This window comes from Bubalus kerabau, chromosome 4, assembly GCF_029407905.1.
Source record: "Bubalus kerabau isolate K-KA32 ecotype Philippines breed swamp buffalo chromosome 4, PCC_UOA_SB_1v2, whole genome shotgun sequence".
Lineage (NCBI taxonomy): Eukaryota > Metazoa > Chordata > Mammalia > Artiodactyla > Bovidae > Bubalus > Bubalus kerabau.
This window is the reverse complement of record NC_073627.1, coordinates 891,835-908,455: the sequence shown is the minus strand read 5'-3', so window position 1 is coordinate 908,455 and position 16,621 is coordinate 891,835. Positions and strand designations below refer to the sequence as shown.

The 16,621-nt window shown below is 56.5% G+C and overlaps 1 long non-coding RNA gene across 1 annotated transcript; it reads right to left on the bottom strand.

Moving 5' to 3' along the window:
- Positions 1-2,825: 2,825 nt before the first annotated feature.
- Positions 2,826-4,792, bottom strand: LOC129651084 (uncharacterized). The gene is made up of 2 exons (XR_008713988.1): positions 3,809-4,792; positions 2,826-3,303 (listed from the first exon to the last, which is right to left on the bottom strand). It is a non-coding gene; the product is annotated as an uncharacterized LOC129651084 (long non-coding RNA).
- Positions 4,793-16,621: the final 11,829 nt, after the last annotated feature.

The following is a 16,621-nucleotide window of genomic DNA, read 5'->3' as shown; positions in this document are numbered from 1 at the left end:
TTGGGCTCCAAGAAAGAATGGTTCCTTAACTGGGATGAAAATAATTGCTTGTTAGATTCCTGAGAAAGGAAATCACATGACGCGTTCAGTCCCCATCTCCTTTACTCTGGCACCTTAATTGGCTATTTGTGTGTCTAGAATGAATACTTAGGAGAGTGCAGCCATGACCCCGAGGGAGTGGACTTTCTGTGCTCATCCCTCATTCAGGGTGCTGGTTCTCCGCCTGCCTGATGAAAGGGGCCTGGAGGACCACAGATCGTGCTCTGTTTCTCCATGGTCACTGGCACAAAATGCCATCTGTTTCCAAAGGCCATTTGACCAGTTTCTCTGGGGCAGAGATCCATTCTACTGCTGCCCCAGAAGCCACAGTGGAACCAATAAACGTCTGATAAACAAGTCCGGCTTTTCACAATTGGAGATGCGAGTTTGGAGGGAGGAGAAACCTTCTCCACTAGCTTGCACCAGAGCTGCTCTTCAGGAAGGAGGCTTGACCAAACGTTCAGTTCTCATGGCTGGGGTTCCGAGAGCAGGGGCCGCATGGTGGGTTCTAGGGGTGCTCTCTTCCCGGGTTCCGCTAGGGGAGCTCTCTTCCCGGGTTCCTCTAGGGGCGCTGTCTTTCCGGGTTCCTCTAGGGGCGCTGTCTTTCCGGGTTCCGCTGGGGGCGCTGTCTTTCCAGGTTCCTCTAGAGGCGCTGTCTTCCCGGGTTCCTCTAGGGGCGCTGTCTTCCCGGGTTCCTCTAGAGGCGCTGTCTTCCCGGGTTCCTCTAGGGGCGCTGTCTTTCTGGGTTCCTCTAGGGGCGCTGTCTTTCCGGGTTCCTCTAGGGGCGCTGTCTTTCCGGGTTCCGCTGGGGGCGCTGTCTTTCCAGGTTCCTCTAGAGGCGCTGTCTTCCCGGGTTCCTCTAGGGGCGCTGTCTTCCCGGGTTCCTCTAGAGGCGCTGTCTTCCCGGGTTCCTCTAGGGGCGCTGTCTTTCTGGGTTCCTCTAGAGGCGCTGTCTTCCCGGGTTCCTCTAGGGGCGCTGTCTTCCCGGGTTCCTCTAGGGGCGCTGTCTTCCCGGGTTCCTCTAGGGGCGCTGTCTTCCCGGGTTCCTCTAGGGGCGCTGTCTTCCCGGGTTCCTCTAGGGGCGCTGTCTTCGCGGGTTCCTCTAGGGGCGCTGTCTTCGCGGGTTCCTCTAGGGGCGCTGTCTTTCCGGACTCCTCTAGGGGCGCTGTCTTCGCGGGTTCCTCTAGGGGCGCTGTCTTTCCGGGTTCCTCTAGGGGCGCTGTCTTCGCGGGTTCCTCTAGGGGCGCTGTCTTTCCGGGTTCCTCTAGGGGCGCTGTCTTTCCGGGTTCCTCTAGGGGCGCTGTCTTTCCGGGTTCCGCTGGGGGCGCTGTCTTCCCGGGTTCCTCTAGGGGCGCTGTCTTTCCGGGTTCCTCTAGGGGCGCTGTCTTCACGGGTTCCTCTAGGGGCGCTGTCTTTCCGGGTTCCGCTGGGGGCGCTGTCTTCCCGGGTTCCTCTAGGGGCGCTGTCTTTCCGGGTTCCTCTAGGGGCGCTGTCTTCGCGGGTTCCTCTAGGGGCGCTGTCTTTCCGGGTTCCGCTGGGGGTGCCCTCTTCCCGGGTTCCTCTAGGGGCGCTGTCTTTCTGGGTTCCGCTGGAGGTGCTGTCTTCGCGGGTTCCTCTAGGGGCGCTGTCTTTCCGGGTTCCGCTGGGGGTGCCCTCTTCCTGGGTTCCTCTAGGGGCGCTGTCTTTCCGGGTTCTGCTGGAGGTGCTGTCTTCGCGGGTTCCTCTAGGGGCGCTGTCTTCGCGGGTTCCTCTAGGGGCGCTGTCTTTCCGGGTTCCGCTGGGGGCGCTGTCTTCCCGGGTTCCTCTAGGGGCGCTGTCTTTCTGGGTTCCGCTGGAGGCGCTGTCTTCGCGGGTTCCTCTAGGGGCGCTGTCTTCGCGGGTTCCTCTAGGGGCGCTGTCTTTCTGGGTTCCGCTGGAGGCGCTGTCTTCGCGGGTTCCTCTAGGGGCGCTGTCTTCGCGGGTTCCTCTAGGGGCGCTGTCTTTCCGGGTTCCTCTAGGGGCGCTGTCTTTCCGGGTTCCTCTAGGGGCGCTGTCTTCGCGGGTTCCTCTAGGGGCGCTGTCTTCCCGGGTTCCGCTGGGGGTGCCCTCTTCCCGGGTTCCTCTAGGGGCGCTGTCTTCCCGGGTTCCTCTAGGGGCGCTGTCTTTCCGGGTTCCGCTGGGGGTGCCCTCTTCCTGGGTTCCTCTAGGGGCGCTGTCTTCCCGGGTTCCTCTAGGGGCGCTGTCTTTCCGGGTTCCGCTGGGGGTGCCCTCTTCCCGGGTTCCTCTAGGGGCGCTGTCTTCCCGGGTTCCTCTAGGGGCGCTGTCTTTCCGGGTTCCGCTGGGGGTGCCCTCTTCCTGGGTTCCTCGCCTGGTCGTGGCAGAACGCTCGCTCCTCGGCATCAATCCCTTAATGGTGGCCCCACTCCGACTCCTTCATCCAAATTTAATTACTTCCCGAAGTCCTCACCTGCACATTCCGTCACATCAGAGGTTAAGACTTCAACACATGAATTTTGAGGGAACACAACCGTGCAGACAACAGCCCGGCGCTTTACTGAGCACTTGGTGTCCGCTAAGAGTTTAACAGTTATCACATGCTAAATATACGATTAACAAGCCCCTGTGGCTCAGACAGTAAAGAATCTGCTTTCAATGCAGGAGATCCAGGTTCGATCCCTGGGTCGGGAAGATCCCCTGGAGAAGAGCGTGGCAAGCCACTCTTGTATTCTTGTCCAGGGAATCCCATGGACAGAGGAGCCTCGTGGACTACAGTCCATGGGACAGCAAAGAGTCAGACACGACTGAGCCACAGAACAACAAAATTTACAATTATTATATGCTGAATAGACACAATCAGCCTTTCCATTTGACCAGTGAGGAATGGAGGCTGGCACCATGTAGTAGCTCACCTGAAGTTTACCTGATGAGGAAGGGGGAGAGCTATTAGGGTCTCAGGACCACACGCTGGACCATGACCTGCCTGGTAGCTCACTGGCCTGCAACCCCTCCACTCTTCCCCACCAGCCTCTTCCTCCCCGTCTTGCAAGACACACAGAGTGTCTGCACTCCTGGGCCACAGGAGGACCAGGACTGGGTGGGGTCATCATCGGGCATCTCCCCGTGCATCCCGGAAGGCGCTGTGAGCTGTTCAGACAGGGGCAGGGTCCGGTTTCTCGGTGGAACAGACTGTGGTCTCGCCTCCAGGAGCAGCCGCCTCGAAGGCACAGGGCAGGGAGGCAGACGCAGACAGCGGGTCAAGGAGCAGCTGCTCCGGACACCTCTTCCCTGGAAAAGAGGAGGTCTTCAATTTTTTAAAAAATAAACACCCAAAGCAAACCAACATCTTCAGAGGCATTCTGTGTGCTCTTCTGAAAAGATTTGAAGCTTTCCACTTCTTTCCTCTCTCCCTCCCTCTCATACACACGTACACACACACACACACACACACACACACCCCTTCCCCAGCCTCCTCAACTCTCTGAATCCTGTTTGTGAATCTCAGCCTAGCAAGCTGCCTCCTGGGGCGTCTAGAGCTGGTATTAGTGGCGATACCAAAGAAATATATTCTTCCCTGTGTTTGTCTGCTTGTGTCTAAACTCAGAATAATGACTCCTCCTAATGAACAGGAGGTTGCTTTTTTCTCTCCTGTATAAAGCGGAGCTGGTGGCAGTCTCCTTGTCCTGGACGGGGCTGCACCTGCGACAACTGAGCATTCTGTTTGTTCCTCGTAGAGGAGGCCCTTCTTTGCTCTCATGCGCGTCTGCATTGGAATGGTTTGCTTGCCTCTCACCTGGGGAGTAATAGCAAGGCTTCTTAGAGGCTCCTCAGTGGCGTTGGCAGGAGGCGCTGAGGCTGAGCCCGTGCCCTCCCTACTTCCACAAGGGTTCCCTGAGCAGCTACTGTGTGCTCGGCGCTCAGGTGGGTGACACTCTCCAGTGAAATGGGTGTCTCTCCCCACGGAAAGGGCACGCGCCAGCACGGAGCACAGCAGACGGTAAACATGTGTCAAGTGAGTGACTGGCACTGCTACATAGCAGATCGCACGAAGAACCACGGTTGTCTGCAGCTCACTCATCACCAAGAGGCAAGGTCCTCAGTCTCACTGCCCCAGGACCTGGGCTCAACTCGTCTTTCTTTGCCAGTGGAATACAGTGAAGATGACGTGCGATTTCCAGGCTTAAACTTCCAGAGCCCCGGCCCCAGGGAATCCTTCCGTTCTTGCAGCCGTGGAGCCTGAGCCGTCACGTGAAGGAGTCCAGACGAGCCCGCTGTGTGATGGGAGACACGTGCTACCCGTCGTCCCAACCAGATGTCAGCTGGCTTCCCAAGGCAGCACCCCCTCGCTGCTTGGCACTTCAGTGTGTGTGCCTGCTCACTCAGTCGTGTCCAACTCTACATGACCCCTGGACTGTAGCCGGCCGGCTCCTCTGTCCATGGGATTCTCCAGGCAAGAATACTGGAGTGGGAGGCCATGACCTTCTCCGGGGGATCTTCCCGACCCAGGGCTCGAACTCTTACACTTCCTGCACCGGCAGGTGGGTCCCTCCCCTGGGCTACCTGGGAAGCCCTGGCAGCTCAGTAAAAACACCTGAATCAGCTCAGCCAACCTGACCAGACCAAGGCCAGCTGCATCTGACCCAGCTGATCTGAGAACTGCTGAGATAAGCTGACTCTGTGGCTTAAAGAAATGATGACTGTTTTCTAATCTTTAATAATGTTTTTCTCCCAGCTTTTCAATTAAAAAAGCAGTATATGCTTTTATAGAATGCTTTGGAAATACATAACACTACTGTTGTCTGGTTGTATTCTTGAGACTTCCCTGGTGGTCAAGTGGTTAGGACTTTCCTTCCAATGTAGGGGTTGCAGGTTTGATCCCTGGCCAGGGAAATGAGTCTTTGCAATTAACTGTGTATGCTCTATTATATTGATGTAAGGGCTTCCCCAGTGACACAGACAGTAAAGACTTTGCCGGAAATGCAGGAGACTCACGTTCGATCCCTGGGTTGGGATGATCCCAACCCAGAAGGAATGGCTATTCCTTATTGAAGAAGGGAATGGCTATTCACTCCAGTATTTGCATTGATGTAATTTCCTGAAACTGTCCCCTGTGAATGAACATTTGTATTATGTTTTATGTTCTATCTGAACTAGCATCATGATGAATATACTTGCAGAAATAGTTTGAGATATACTTCCTTAGGACAGATTATTTTAAAATGGAAATGCTGAATTAAAGGAAAGCTCCATTTTCAAGGCACTGAACCACATTGTCTTCTGGTTACATCAGTGTCTCCGTTCATTTTCTCAGCAAGTGAGCAAATGCCCACAGTGGTGAGGTCCCTCAGACGCACAGCTATCTGAGTCAGGCCAGTGCTGAGACAGGCCCCAGTGTCAGACACAACCTCACTGCCTTCAGGAAGCAGTCATGTCTCAGGGAGGCCCTCTGGGTATGTGATCCAGCCCGTACTGTGTGCGGAGCCACCCGGCCTCATCCCACAATCACTGAACACACAGGCCCAGCCTCCTCCTCCAGGAAGCCCTCCTTCACCTGCTCAGCCTGCAGCCATCGCCTCCTACCAGTTGCCCCTTTAACCAGCATTTCCCGACTGCACATGTGCTCAGTCATGGTCGACCTCGGAAACCACTGAGACACTTGACAGATTCACAGGTGTCAGGATGACTGTGAGGGGGACCTAGGCAAGGGCATGAAGGCAGGACGGTGCTCTGCTCCCAAATGTCTGCAACCTCTCCCCAGGGGAGATGCTGTTGCGTTGGGATGTGAGGAATGGAGGGAGGTTTCCTCAGCAGACAGAGCAGCCACACGGGGCGGAGTGGGGACGGCCTTCCGCTTCACGCCGCCCTCTGACCTTCAGGCAGACACCGTCCAGGGCAGGCATGTTTCTCCAGACTCCGGGGGTGTGGGTGCCCCCTCTACTCATGCCTGGGGTTTGTTCTGTTCCCCCAGCCTCTCCCCCCGTGCCCGTGGGCTCCCTGACCCCCGCTCAAGTCCACATGGAGACGATCCAGCTCTGGGCAAGGGGCGTGCTCCTTTCCTCCCCTTTCACATAACACCTGTCACCACATTCCTGCAGCCCCATTGCTCTCCGGTGAAAATAATAGATAAATAAATAATTCTTCACAAAACTAATTAGCAGAGAAGAAGATGCTAATGTGTTTTGCCAACTGTGTCTCCCCAGCTCGCTGCCGGCCGGCCCAGGGGATGGAGGGGAGGGGCTCGGGCTGTCGAGGGGCGGCAGCTCCAGCCTCAGGGCGGCTGTCCCCCTGCTGGTCAGCCATCCCCACCCCACCTGTCACCCGCCCCCCAGCCGGTCAGCCGTTCCCCTGCCAGCCACGTGGACTCTGCCTTCACGACACACAATGCCTTCAGGGGGTGGGCAAGCCTGTGCTGGGACGAAGGCCAGGTTCTGGAGCCACAGACCTGAGTGGGTTTCAGCCTCTGCCATTTCCTGGTCAGGGGACTTCCGTGGCCTCAGTCTTCTCCTCTTGCGAGATGGGTTGCTGAGGATGCTGGTCTCCCAGGGCTGTGGCAAGGCCCCAGGGTGCCAGGTGGTGCGATCTCCATCTTACAGTTGAGAACCCCAAAGCTCACAGGGGTGAAGTGACCTGCCCATAGTCAGCATGCAGGGAGCTAGGACGCCTGGTCCAGTTCTCACAATCTCATGTAGAGCAGTCCTCCAGCCTGATGAGGACCCACAGCCACCCCCGCAATAGCCCACGGTCTCAGATCCCACCTCTGACATGGGACAGCAGAGCCAACTCCCCCCCCAACCACCAGGGTGGACTGCGCATCCTGACAGAGAGAGTTCTGTGTTCAGGAAGCCTATTTTGATCAGCACTGGGGTCTGACGGTGGGGTCCACCGCCGGCATCAGGAGGTTCCGGGGGACCTCTGGGTGGGCGACCTCAGCAGGAGGGCGAGGTGGGCTGGTCCCCAGCCAGCAGCCTTTCTTTGCTGCCCGCCAGGGTTTTATTATCTGGCTGGATGAGCAGGTTCCAGGTGGTGCAGCAGGTTCCTAGAGATTTCCTTTGAGCGTCGTTGTGCACACTTGACCCTTCACTGATTGCTGTGGAGTCAGGAAGGGTCTGGTCTCTCACGCAGTAACAGGAGGAAACCAAGGCCCAGAGACACGGGCCCTCAATCTTTCCCAGCACCAGGGTCTTCTCCAATGCGTCAGCTCTTCTCATCAAGTGACCAAAGTACTGGAACTTCAGCCTCAGTCCTTCCAGTGAATGTTCAGGGTTCCTTTAGGATTGACTGGTTTGATCTCCTTGCTGTCCAAGGGACTCTCGACAATCTTCTCTTGAGTTGAGGTTGCTTTTTTCCCACAACCCACTGCTCCGCAGGCGTGGGCTAAGCTGCCTTTCCCTCTTGCTTGCTGACACCACGAACGCAAGGCCTACCCCCAGCCCCTCTCTTTCTTGCGTGCCTCCGCCACCGGTGCCCGAAATTTAAAACCTCACTTTCCCAGCTTTCTTCAAGCTAAGGATGGACATCGGCTTATAGGTGGAATCTTCTGGAAGCTTTGTTTTTCTCGATTTAAGGGAACAGACATGGCTATGACCACCTCTTTCCTCTTCTTCCTGCCATGAAAATGTCGGGAGCTACAGCAGCCATCTTGCAACCGTGAAGTTAACGAGCAAATACATTGAGGATGGGGGTGCAAAAAGAAAGAAAGATCCTAGACCTTTAATGACACTCTTGAGATGTTAAACCAGCCCCAGATGGCTCACCTCCAGACTTATCAGGATGTGGGATAATTAAAAACTTTTTTTATTGTTTAAGTCACTGTTAGGTTTCTACATCTCACTGCTGAAAGTGTTCCTGAAACAGATAAGGGCAGCCTTTACTGCTCCAGTTCCCCAGGCCAGGGTCCTAGAAATAAAATCCACCCACTGCCTCACCCTCCACGTCTCACAAGCCACCTGGGGATCTCACCTCCTCGATGACTCTCCTTGTCCTCTCTGGGCCATGCTCAACTGTTCACTTCACAGGTCAGAATCTCATGCTGCCTGTCTCCTCTCCAAAGACTCACCCCACGGCAGCCAGAGGGATTGTCCTAAAATGCAGACACTGCATATAGACTAGTGTCCCTTTCTTGCTTCAGAACTTGTCCTGGCTCCCCCTTGCCTCCAGAATAAAACCTAAACTGCTTAGCAAGGCGAACACAGCCCTCACAACTTGGCTTACAAAGTCAGCCTCACTTTGCGCTTCTTTTAACATTTCCCGAAAGTCACCATCTGGCCATGCACCCCAGGCTTGGCCTCCTCTTTTGCCCTGGCCGCAGCCCAGAGGCCGGCCCATACCCAGGGGGGTCCCTCACACCCTCCACTGGGCCTGCTTCTTTGGCTGTTCACAACATTCTCTCTATTGCTCTTTTATTGACTTGCCTTTTTTCTTCCTCCCTTACCAGAAAGTAAGCTCCTCGGCACCAGGGCTGCATGCATTGTTCATCCTGTACCCCGGTGCCTGACACACTGCAGGGCCGTGATAAATGTGTGTGGAGTAAGGGAGTGAATGAGTGAGTGAATGAATGGGGCCAGGCATTCAGGAACCTGGGGAGCCGGCTGCTGGGAGGAGCTGACGTCTGGGGTTTTTGCAGGGAGGAGAGAACAACAATGACCTCAGACTTTGAAAACCTGCTAAATAACCCGGCTTCCTGGAACCCTGCTCAGCAGCTCTGGGGAGCAGAACACCCTTCCACGTGTAGACAGAGCTGAGTCCTTCCTCCCAAAATGAACTGTCTGAAGACACCTGCCACTTGGGAACCATCTTGTCTGGGAATGTTGGAGGGGGCAGCCACCAGTTCGGAGTCCCGTCTGAGGTCCCTCCGAGGCATCCCATCCGCTTTCTTTCCTTGGGAGGGGAGGATGTCTCAGGGGCTCCCAGGCTGACACACCTGCCTCCCGTGGGGAAGAGTGATGGGGCGAGGGCCGGGGGTGCTCTCGGTGACACAAGGCGCCGTCTGTCCCGCTGGTGAATACAGGGCGGTGGTGCGGGTTGCGCAGCCCTCCTGTGACATAGCCGCACAGCCCCGAAGGCTCCCGCGGCATAAAGAAGGTGAGACAGAGAATTATGAGACCTGGAAAAATGCAAATTGGAATCAATTAGCTCTCTTCTATGAGAGCTGCTAATAGAACATTAACTGTCCTAGCCCTGGCGTGTATGTGTGTGTGTATGTGTATGTGAGCGAGAGAGAGAGAATGTGTGTGAGAATGTGCATGAGTGTGCGTGTGAGTGTGTGAGAGTGTGTGTGTGCATGTGTGTGTGAGTGTGTGAGAGTGTGTGTGCATGTGTATGAGTATATGAGTGTGTGTGTATGTGTGTGTGAGTATGTGCATGTGTGTGTGAGTGTATGTGCATTAGCGTGTGTGTGTGCATGGCATGTGTGTGTATGTGTATGTGTGTGTGTGTGCACATTCGTGTGTGTGTGTGCACACATGTGTGAGTGTCAGTGTGTGTGCACGAGTTTGTGTATATGAGAGTGTGTGTATGCATGAGTGTGTGTGTGTGTGTGAGAGAGAGAATGTGTGTGAGAATGTGCATGAGTGTGTGTGTGAGTTGTGAGAGTATGTGTGTGCACAAGCATGTGTATGCATGAGTGTGTGTGTGTGTACATGAGCATGCGCATATGTGTATGAGTATGTGTGTGTTTGTGTGAGTGTGTGTGTGTGGTTTGTGTTGGGGGGATCTGCTTTCTTACAAGTGGCCATCTCGCCATCTAAACAGCCCCCAGGCAGCTCACTGCTTCCTGCTGGGTCCGCAGCTCCCTGGGGAGGGGCAGGCCACGCCGCATGGAGGGTGTGGGAGGAACTCCAGCCACAGCCCCGCAAGCCCAGCATGGCCTCTGTGGGAGCATCAGGGGGACTGGAGTCCTTCCAGCTGCAGCCGCAGAGTCAATGCGATTTTAGGTTTCATTCAGGAAGCCGCAGTTCCTGAGCTGATGTCTTCAATCAAGTAGATTCCAGCGGCCGCAGAGGCCACACCAGCTTCCCGGGTGCCGGGCACAGGGACTGCGAGTCACACAAGTGTCAGGATGGCGCTGCCCACTCAGCTCCCAGCAGCGGGTCCTGAGAACTGGGGCTGGGCACAGCAGGACATGGCGCATGTCCTGGCACCAGGCAGGACTGGGATGGGTCGGGGAGGTGAGTGGCTGCTGTCCGCTGCTGTTTCCTTCTCAGCTCTGTTTACAGAAACCTCTGTCAAGGCCGCCCTGACGCCATCCAGCTCAGGCCTCTCCCCACTCCCCTCGAGGCCCCTGCCTGGCCCGAGCCAGCTCCCTCTCCTGCCCAGACACCAAGCCTCCCTCTCGGGGTCTCCTGACACCCTCTGCTCCCTGCTCCATGCTGATGCTAGTCTCTGGAAGGTCTGTGCATGTCACTCGGTTTCTAGCTTCTGAATTCCCTCAATGACATCCCACCCTTTCAAGAAAAGATGCCAAATCCTTTGCGGCCCAGCTTTTGAGTCTGCGCCAGCCTTGGCCCCTGCCCCTCCTGCCAGCCTGAGCCCCAGACCCCCAGACACTCCCGCTCCCACAGGCGGGCCTGTGCGCCTGGCCTGGAGGGCTCTCCCGTACTCTTCTCATCATCTGGGGACTTTGTGCAAGTGTCCGCAGCCTCCGACACCTGCACCCAGCCTGGACGTCCTCAGCCTGTCTTGTCTGTTGCAGCTCCGGGGTGTGAATTCCCCTCACCCATCTGTTGCCTGGCTCCCCTCATGGCCGGGAGCTTCCTAAAGGCAAACTCCGGCCTTTGGTGTCTGTTGATCAGCTTAACTGCTGGAGTCTGCCTTTAGGAAGTGTGTGTGTGTGTGTGTGAGCGGCGAAGGACAGCCTGTGTCTCCCGGGCCCGGTGCTGAAGGCACGGGTGGGAGACGGTGTGGGCCGGGTGGGCAGGAGAGGAGGCCCCAGCATCGGAGCGACACCAGCACCCTTACCCACGTTTTGCCATTTGGTTCGGCAACTACATGACTTGGAAGTGGGTCTGGTTGGGAGACGACCAGCTCTGAAAGCATCAGGAAACACCACTCCTGCAAGTGCTGGCTTCCCAAAGTGGCCGCCCCAAACTGCAGAAGTCCCCCCTCTTGCCAGAGCAAGCCCGCCCTGGGGCCTGTCTAACGGGGGCCCTTGGGGGCCGAGGTGGTAGGGGGTTGGGACGGTGGCCAGAGGCACCGAGGGGAGAGGCTGGCTCCCCTGACAGAGACCTGGGTGTGAATCTGGACTCTGCCACTAGCAAGGTGTGTGTAGGTGGAAAACCACGTAACCCTTTGAGCCTCAAGCTTCTGTGTAAAATTGGGCAACGCGGCCTGGGGGCGGGGATTGAGGGATTTAAGGCGGTCGGGGGCGCGGAGCACCTGCTGCAGCAGCCCCTAGGCTGGGGGCTCCATCACACGGTGTGGCCACCATGGCGACCCAGGCACTGGACAAGCTGGACAAGGAACAGTAAGACAAGACCCCACTAGCGGCGCCACAGGGAAAGCGGGGACTGAGGGTCTCCAGGCTCAGTCACTGCTGCTGCTAAGTCACTTCAGTCGTGTCCGACTCTGTGCGACCCCATGGACGGCAGCCCACCAGGCTCCCCCGTCCCTGGGATTCTCCAGGCATGAACACTGGAGTGGGTTGCCATTTCCTTCTCCAATGCATGAAGGTGAAAAGTGAAAGGGAAGTCGTCAGTCGTGTCCGACTCCTCGAGACCCCATGGACTGTAGCCTACCAGGCTCCTCTGTCCATGGTATTTCCCAGACAAGAACACTGCAGTGGGGTGCCATTGCCCTCTCCAAGGCTCAGTCACAGGAGGAGGGAATTCCGGCTCCTCCTTGAAGCCCCGCCGTGGGCCCCAGGGCTTTGGCCACGGACAAGAAACCGAGAGTCTGCACTTGACCCCAGCCTCCCCAGGTCCTCCGCTGACCTCCCCCTTGCCCTTCTGGCTGCCACGTGGGACCAGAGCCCAGTCCACCTCCCCCAAGCAGCCGGGGCTGCCACCCGCCCAGCCCTCAGAGGAGAGAGTGTGGCCCCCAGCAGCCCCCAGCGCAGGGCCGTGCCCCCCACAGAGCCAATGCAGCCTGGCGTGGCCCGAGGCAGCCCTCCACAGGGGCCGCCTGTCAGCAGCAGATGAACGGAGCTCCTTTCTTCATTCTGGCTGCCATCCATTCCAGCTTTCATCCCTGCTTTTTCATATTAGAAAATAATGGTAATTATGCCCTAAATAATCAATTGTTACACTTTACGTTTAATTTATGGAGGGCTGGCAGGCCCGGCTCAGCCTGTAACCACGGCTCCATCTCCACTGCCTTCCCTCCTTGGGGCCGTCGAGCTGAGGACGGTGTGGGGAGGAGAGGGGAGCGGGCCACCTGAGGGGCTCCGGGACTCACCCAAGATGGGTCAGGGATCCAGGCCAGCTGGGAAGAGCGAGGGAGGCAGGGCCTCGCCTCGCTCAGCCTACCCGCCTCCGAGCCGGGCTGCCCCGCTGGGCCCAGCACCCTGACAAGCTTCGTTTTTGATCCACTGTCTCTGATTTTGGCTCGCTTTGCTTCTGCCTGATTTCTCTGATCGGGTCTGTTTACCACTCAAAACCTTCTCAGACTCCCTTGCAGCTCCCAGGAGGAGACTCAAGCCTCTGTGCCGAGGTCTCCAGGCCGTGGCTACTGGGCCAGCTGCGTGTATCCAGGGCCTCCCCAGCCCCCACCCTGCTGGCTCGTCTCCTCCCAGGTCCGGGCTGCCAACCTCTCTCCCACCAGCCAGTCCTTCCATCCACCCCCCAGGGGCCCGGCTGCCCACTCTGGACTGTGACTGGTGGGGAACATGCCTCCTTAGCCCCCAGAGCCTGGTGCTGCCCTGGGCCTTAGCACACCTTAGGGCTGCTGTGAACAGACCACCATCTAAGGCTTGAAACAGATGGATTTCCTGTCTTACAGTTGTGGGGACTCCCTGGGCTAGAGTCGAGGTGTGGGCAGGGCCGTGGTCCTCTCCAGACACCCTGGGCGGGCACCGCTCCCCACCCTAGCCAGCTTCCGGAGTCGCTCCTCCGTGCTCACACCCTTTCCTTCATCTTCAGAGTCAGCGACGGGTCCGGCCTCCACAGCACATCGCTCTGACCTCCTCTCTGCCTCCCTCTTATGCTTTCAAGAATGCTTGTGATTCCATTGGAGTCCCCCAATAATCCAGGATCACCCCCTGTGTGAGGGTGTCTGAGGAGCAACCTTAATGCCACCTGCAGCCTTAACCCCCTCACGTGGTGAGGTGTGCACTTACTCACAGTTCCAGAGATGAGGACGTGGGCTTTCCCTTCATGTGGTAACGTGTGCGCTTACTCACAGGTCGCAGAGACGAGGACGTGGGCTCCTCTGTGGAGCCTCCCACAGAGGGACTTGGACAAACGCACATCAAGCAAAGATGAAGAGTGAAATGAACCTACGGGCTTCATGGACCACGGCCCACCGGCAGACGGAGCGCAAGCACGCTCCGGGCCTGTTTGTCACTGAAAAGTGCTTCTTTGGACTCACGTGCTCAACAGATGATCTGCTCAGAGGAGACCGCCGAGGCTGGCTGCCCACTCACAGGGGCTGCAGTGCCCCAGCGTCCACGCCCCGCTGTCCACGTGGCCGTGGAGAGCGCCTGCCCGCCCGCCTCAGCCCCGCTGCCCATCGCTGCCCCTCTCCACGCACCCCAAACGCACGCCGAGAATCACCTCTGCACTCCCTTCTCTGACACTTTCGATGAACTCTCCCAGTGCAAGTGGGTGGATCCCACCCTGGGAAACCTTATATAGATGAAAATCTGAATTCACCAGCAGAGTCTTCTGGCAGTTGGTTACTCATCACCGAAGGGCCTGGCACAGGGCCTCTTCAGAGCGCAAGTTTCAGGGAGCATTTTAAGGCAGGAGGTGTGCTAAACTGCACCCCTCTGAGAGGGCCAGAAGCCTTGCTGGGTGGGCACTGAACATTCTGCTGCCTACAGGAGCCAACCAAGGAAGCAACGGGACTGACAGCCCAGGCCGGGGAAGGTGTGTAAACATCATTTTATGCCGGTGACGTGAGACACTTCAAAACACAGCCCCTAAGTTTGCTTGGGCGGCTCCTTCTCTCAAGCCTAGACCAAAGTTAAGTTAGCTGACTCCCCGCCACCTCTACAGAACCAGGACCTGTTGCTATAGCAACCAATTTATTTCTGCAAGTGCATTTTAACTTTCATCCAATGTTCCATTGGATAGGAAGTTTCTCCTTCTGGGAGTCTGACTTCTGCAAGCTCGCTCTAAGCCCACAAACCCTTCTCTTCTGCTGCCATAAGGGTTAATGCACATACTTACTCCACAGGGAAAACAGTTTAAAAACAAGGCTTTTGGAGGAGAGAGAAAAACAAAGCAATTACATTTCCAAGCCTGCTGTCATGAGATAACAAACTTGTAGGGTTCCGGGAGAAGCTTGGCCCGTAACCGCGGGCTCCTTTTTGCTCCTCCTGTCCCTGCATGGCTCAGGGAGGCTAGTCCTTTACCTTTTCTTTCAGTAAATACTCGGAGCTTTGCCGGGTCCTGTGTGTGGTGGAGAGTCAGATCCGAACAAGAGAAAGATGGCCACATGCCTCCTGGGGTTTGCTGTGCGTGTGCACATGTGCGTGTGTGGAAACGACTGAGACAAAGCGTCTGTCCCTCTGTCACTGAGTGAGCTGGCGACAGGAGCCGAGAAGGTGTGCAAGGAAGGAGACAGCGCTCAACCGCAGGCTGAGGGTCCCGACAGGCGTCGCAGAGAAGCTGACCCTGAAGTTGAGACCAAGAGTCGAGACCCACCAGGAGAAGAAAGAACTTTCTAGACAGAGGTCAAGCCAGTTGTGTGTCGGCATTGAGCTGGACAAGAGCTTGCTGAGGCCGAGGCAGGAAGGGGGACCGGGTGGCCATCGGCAGGAGGACAGACCTGGGCGAGACACAGGGCAGTGGGCGGGCCGTGGCGTGAGGGGCCGGTCGGCATTAGCACTCGACCTCCAGGCTTGGAAACCTGGACCTTGGTGTCCAGCAGAGGCGCGAAGGCATCAGTAACGTCCAGATCCCTCTGGCTGCCCCCGCTGTCTCCCCCTGTCCTCCGGTAAGAACACTTGACTCGAACCAAGGCCTGTCCCTCTCTGGGACCGTCTCATCTCAGATCCTTGGTTGCATCTGCAAAGACCATTTCTCCTCATAAGGTCGCCTGTTGCCTTCACGGGTTCTAGGGGTGAGAACACAGACATATCTTTTTTGGGGGGGCGGTCACCATTCAACCCACTATATCTGTCACCTGAGTCAAGGAGTTAGTACATCACGTTTACTCTGCTTAATCAGTCATCTAATACCACCAGTCCAGGGGCAGACACAGGGGAGACCCTGGGGAATGCAGTCGGCTGATAGAAGAATCAACAACCAAAGCCTTTGCTTCTCAACCAGCCTCATTTTCAGTTGGTTTTTAATTCACCATCAGTTTCTCTAAAGCAATGTTTTAGAAACCAGCATTTCGGTCTGGTAGGACTGACTCGCACTCAATACACCGGAGAGAATTTGACTCATCGGGGAGACTTCATGTTCAGCAGTGGCTGCAGCCACTCTCCCGCTGGCTCTGGACCCAGCCTCCAGGCCTCCTTCCAGAAGTGGCTAATTGTTCTGACAGCTGCCCTCCAAGGAAGAGACAGGCTGTGGTGCTGAGTTCTCTGCATCACCTTGGCTGAGGGATGCCCAGCCAGCTAGTTAGACGCGCTCAGGCTGTCTGGGAGGGTGTTTTCCCAGAGAGGAATGCACTTGTCAGGAGGCGAGTGAAGGACACTCACCCTTGTCAGAATGGGGGGCACTGTCCAATCCGCCGAGGGTCTGAGTAGAACAGGAGGTGGAAAAGGATGAGTCCTCTTTCTCTCTTGCTGAGCTGGACACCGTCTCCCGCCCTCAGACATCAGAGCTCCTGCTTCTTGGACCTTTGGGCTCAGACAGGTTTTCATCACCAGCTTTCCTGGTTCTCAGCTTCCACAAGGCACATGGTGGGACTGCCTGGCCTCTGTGTTTGTGAGCCAGTTTCCACAGGGTCTCTCCTCTGGGGTGTATATATGTCTACATCCTCCATACCCGCTGCTTATATACATCTACATCCTCTGTATTTGCTGAGTATATACGTCTATACACGTCTGCATCCTCCGTACCTGCTGCGTATACATGTCTGCATCCTCCGTATCTGCTGCATATACACGTCTGCATCCTCTGTATCTGCTGAGTATACACGTCTGCATCCTCCGTATCTGGTGTGTATACGTGTCTGCATCCTCCATATCTGCTGAGTATACACGTCTGCATCCTCTGTACCCTGCTTGTGTACACATTTGCATCCTCTGTATCTGCTGCGTATACATGTCTGCATTCTCTGTATCTGCTGTGTATACGTGTCTGCATCCTCCGTATCTGCTACGTATACACGTCTGCATGCTGGAGACAGACCTCTCATCACACCTGCCCTGTCCTCTGCAGCCTCCTCCCTCCTCTCCTGATGTGTGCAAGGTCCTCACCTGTCGTGATGGTACCAACTGTGGAACCTAAAGAACGTCGTCCACTGTGGGGGGATAGCGTCTGCCCGGCCTCCAGGC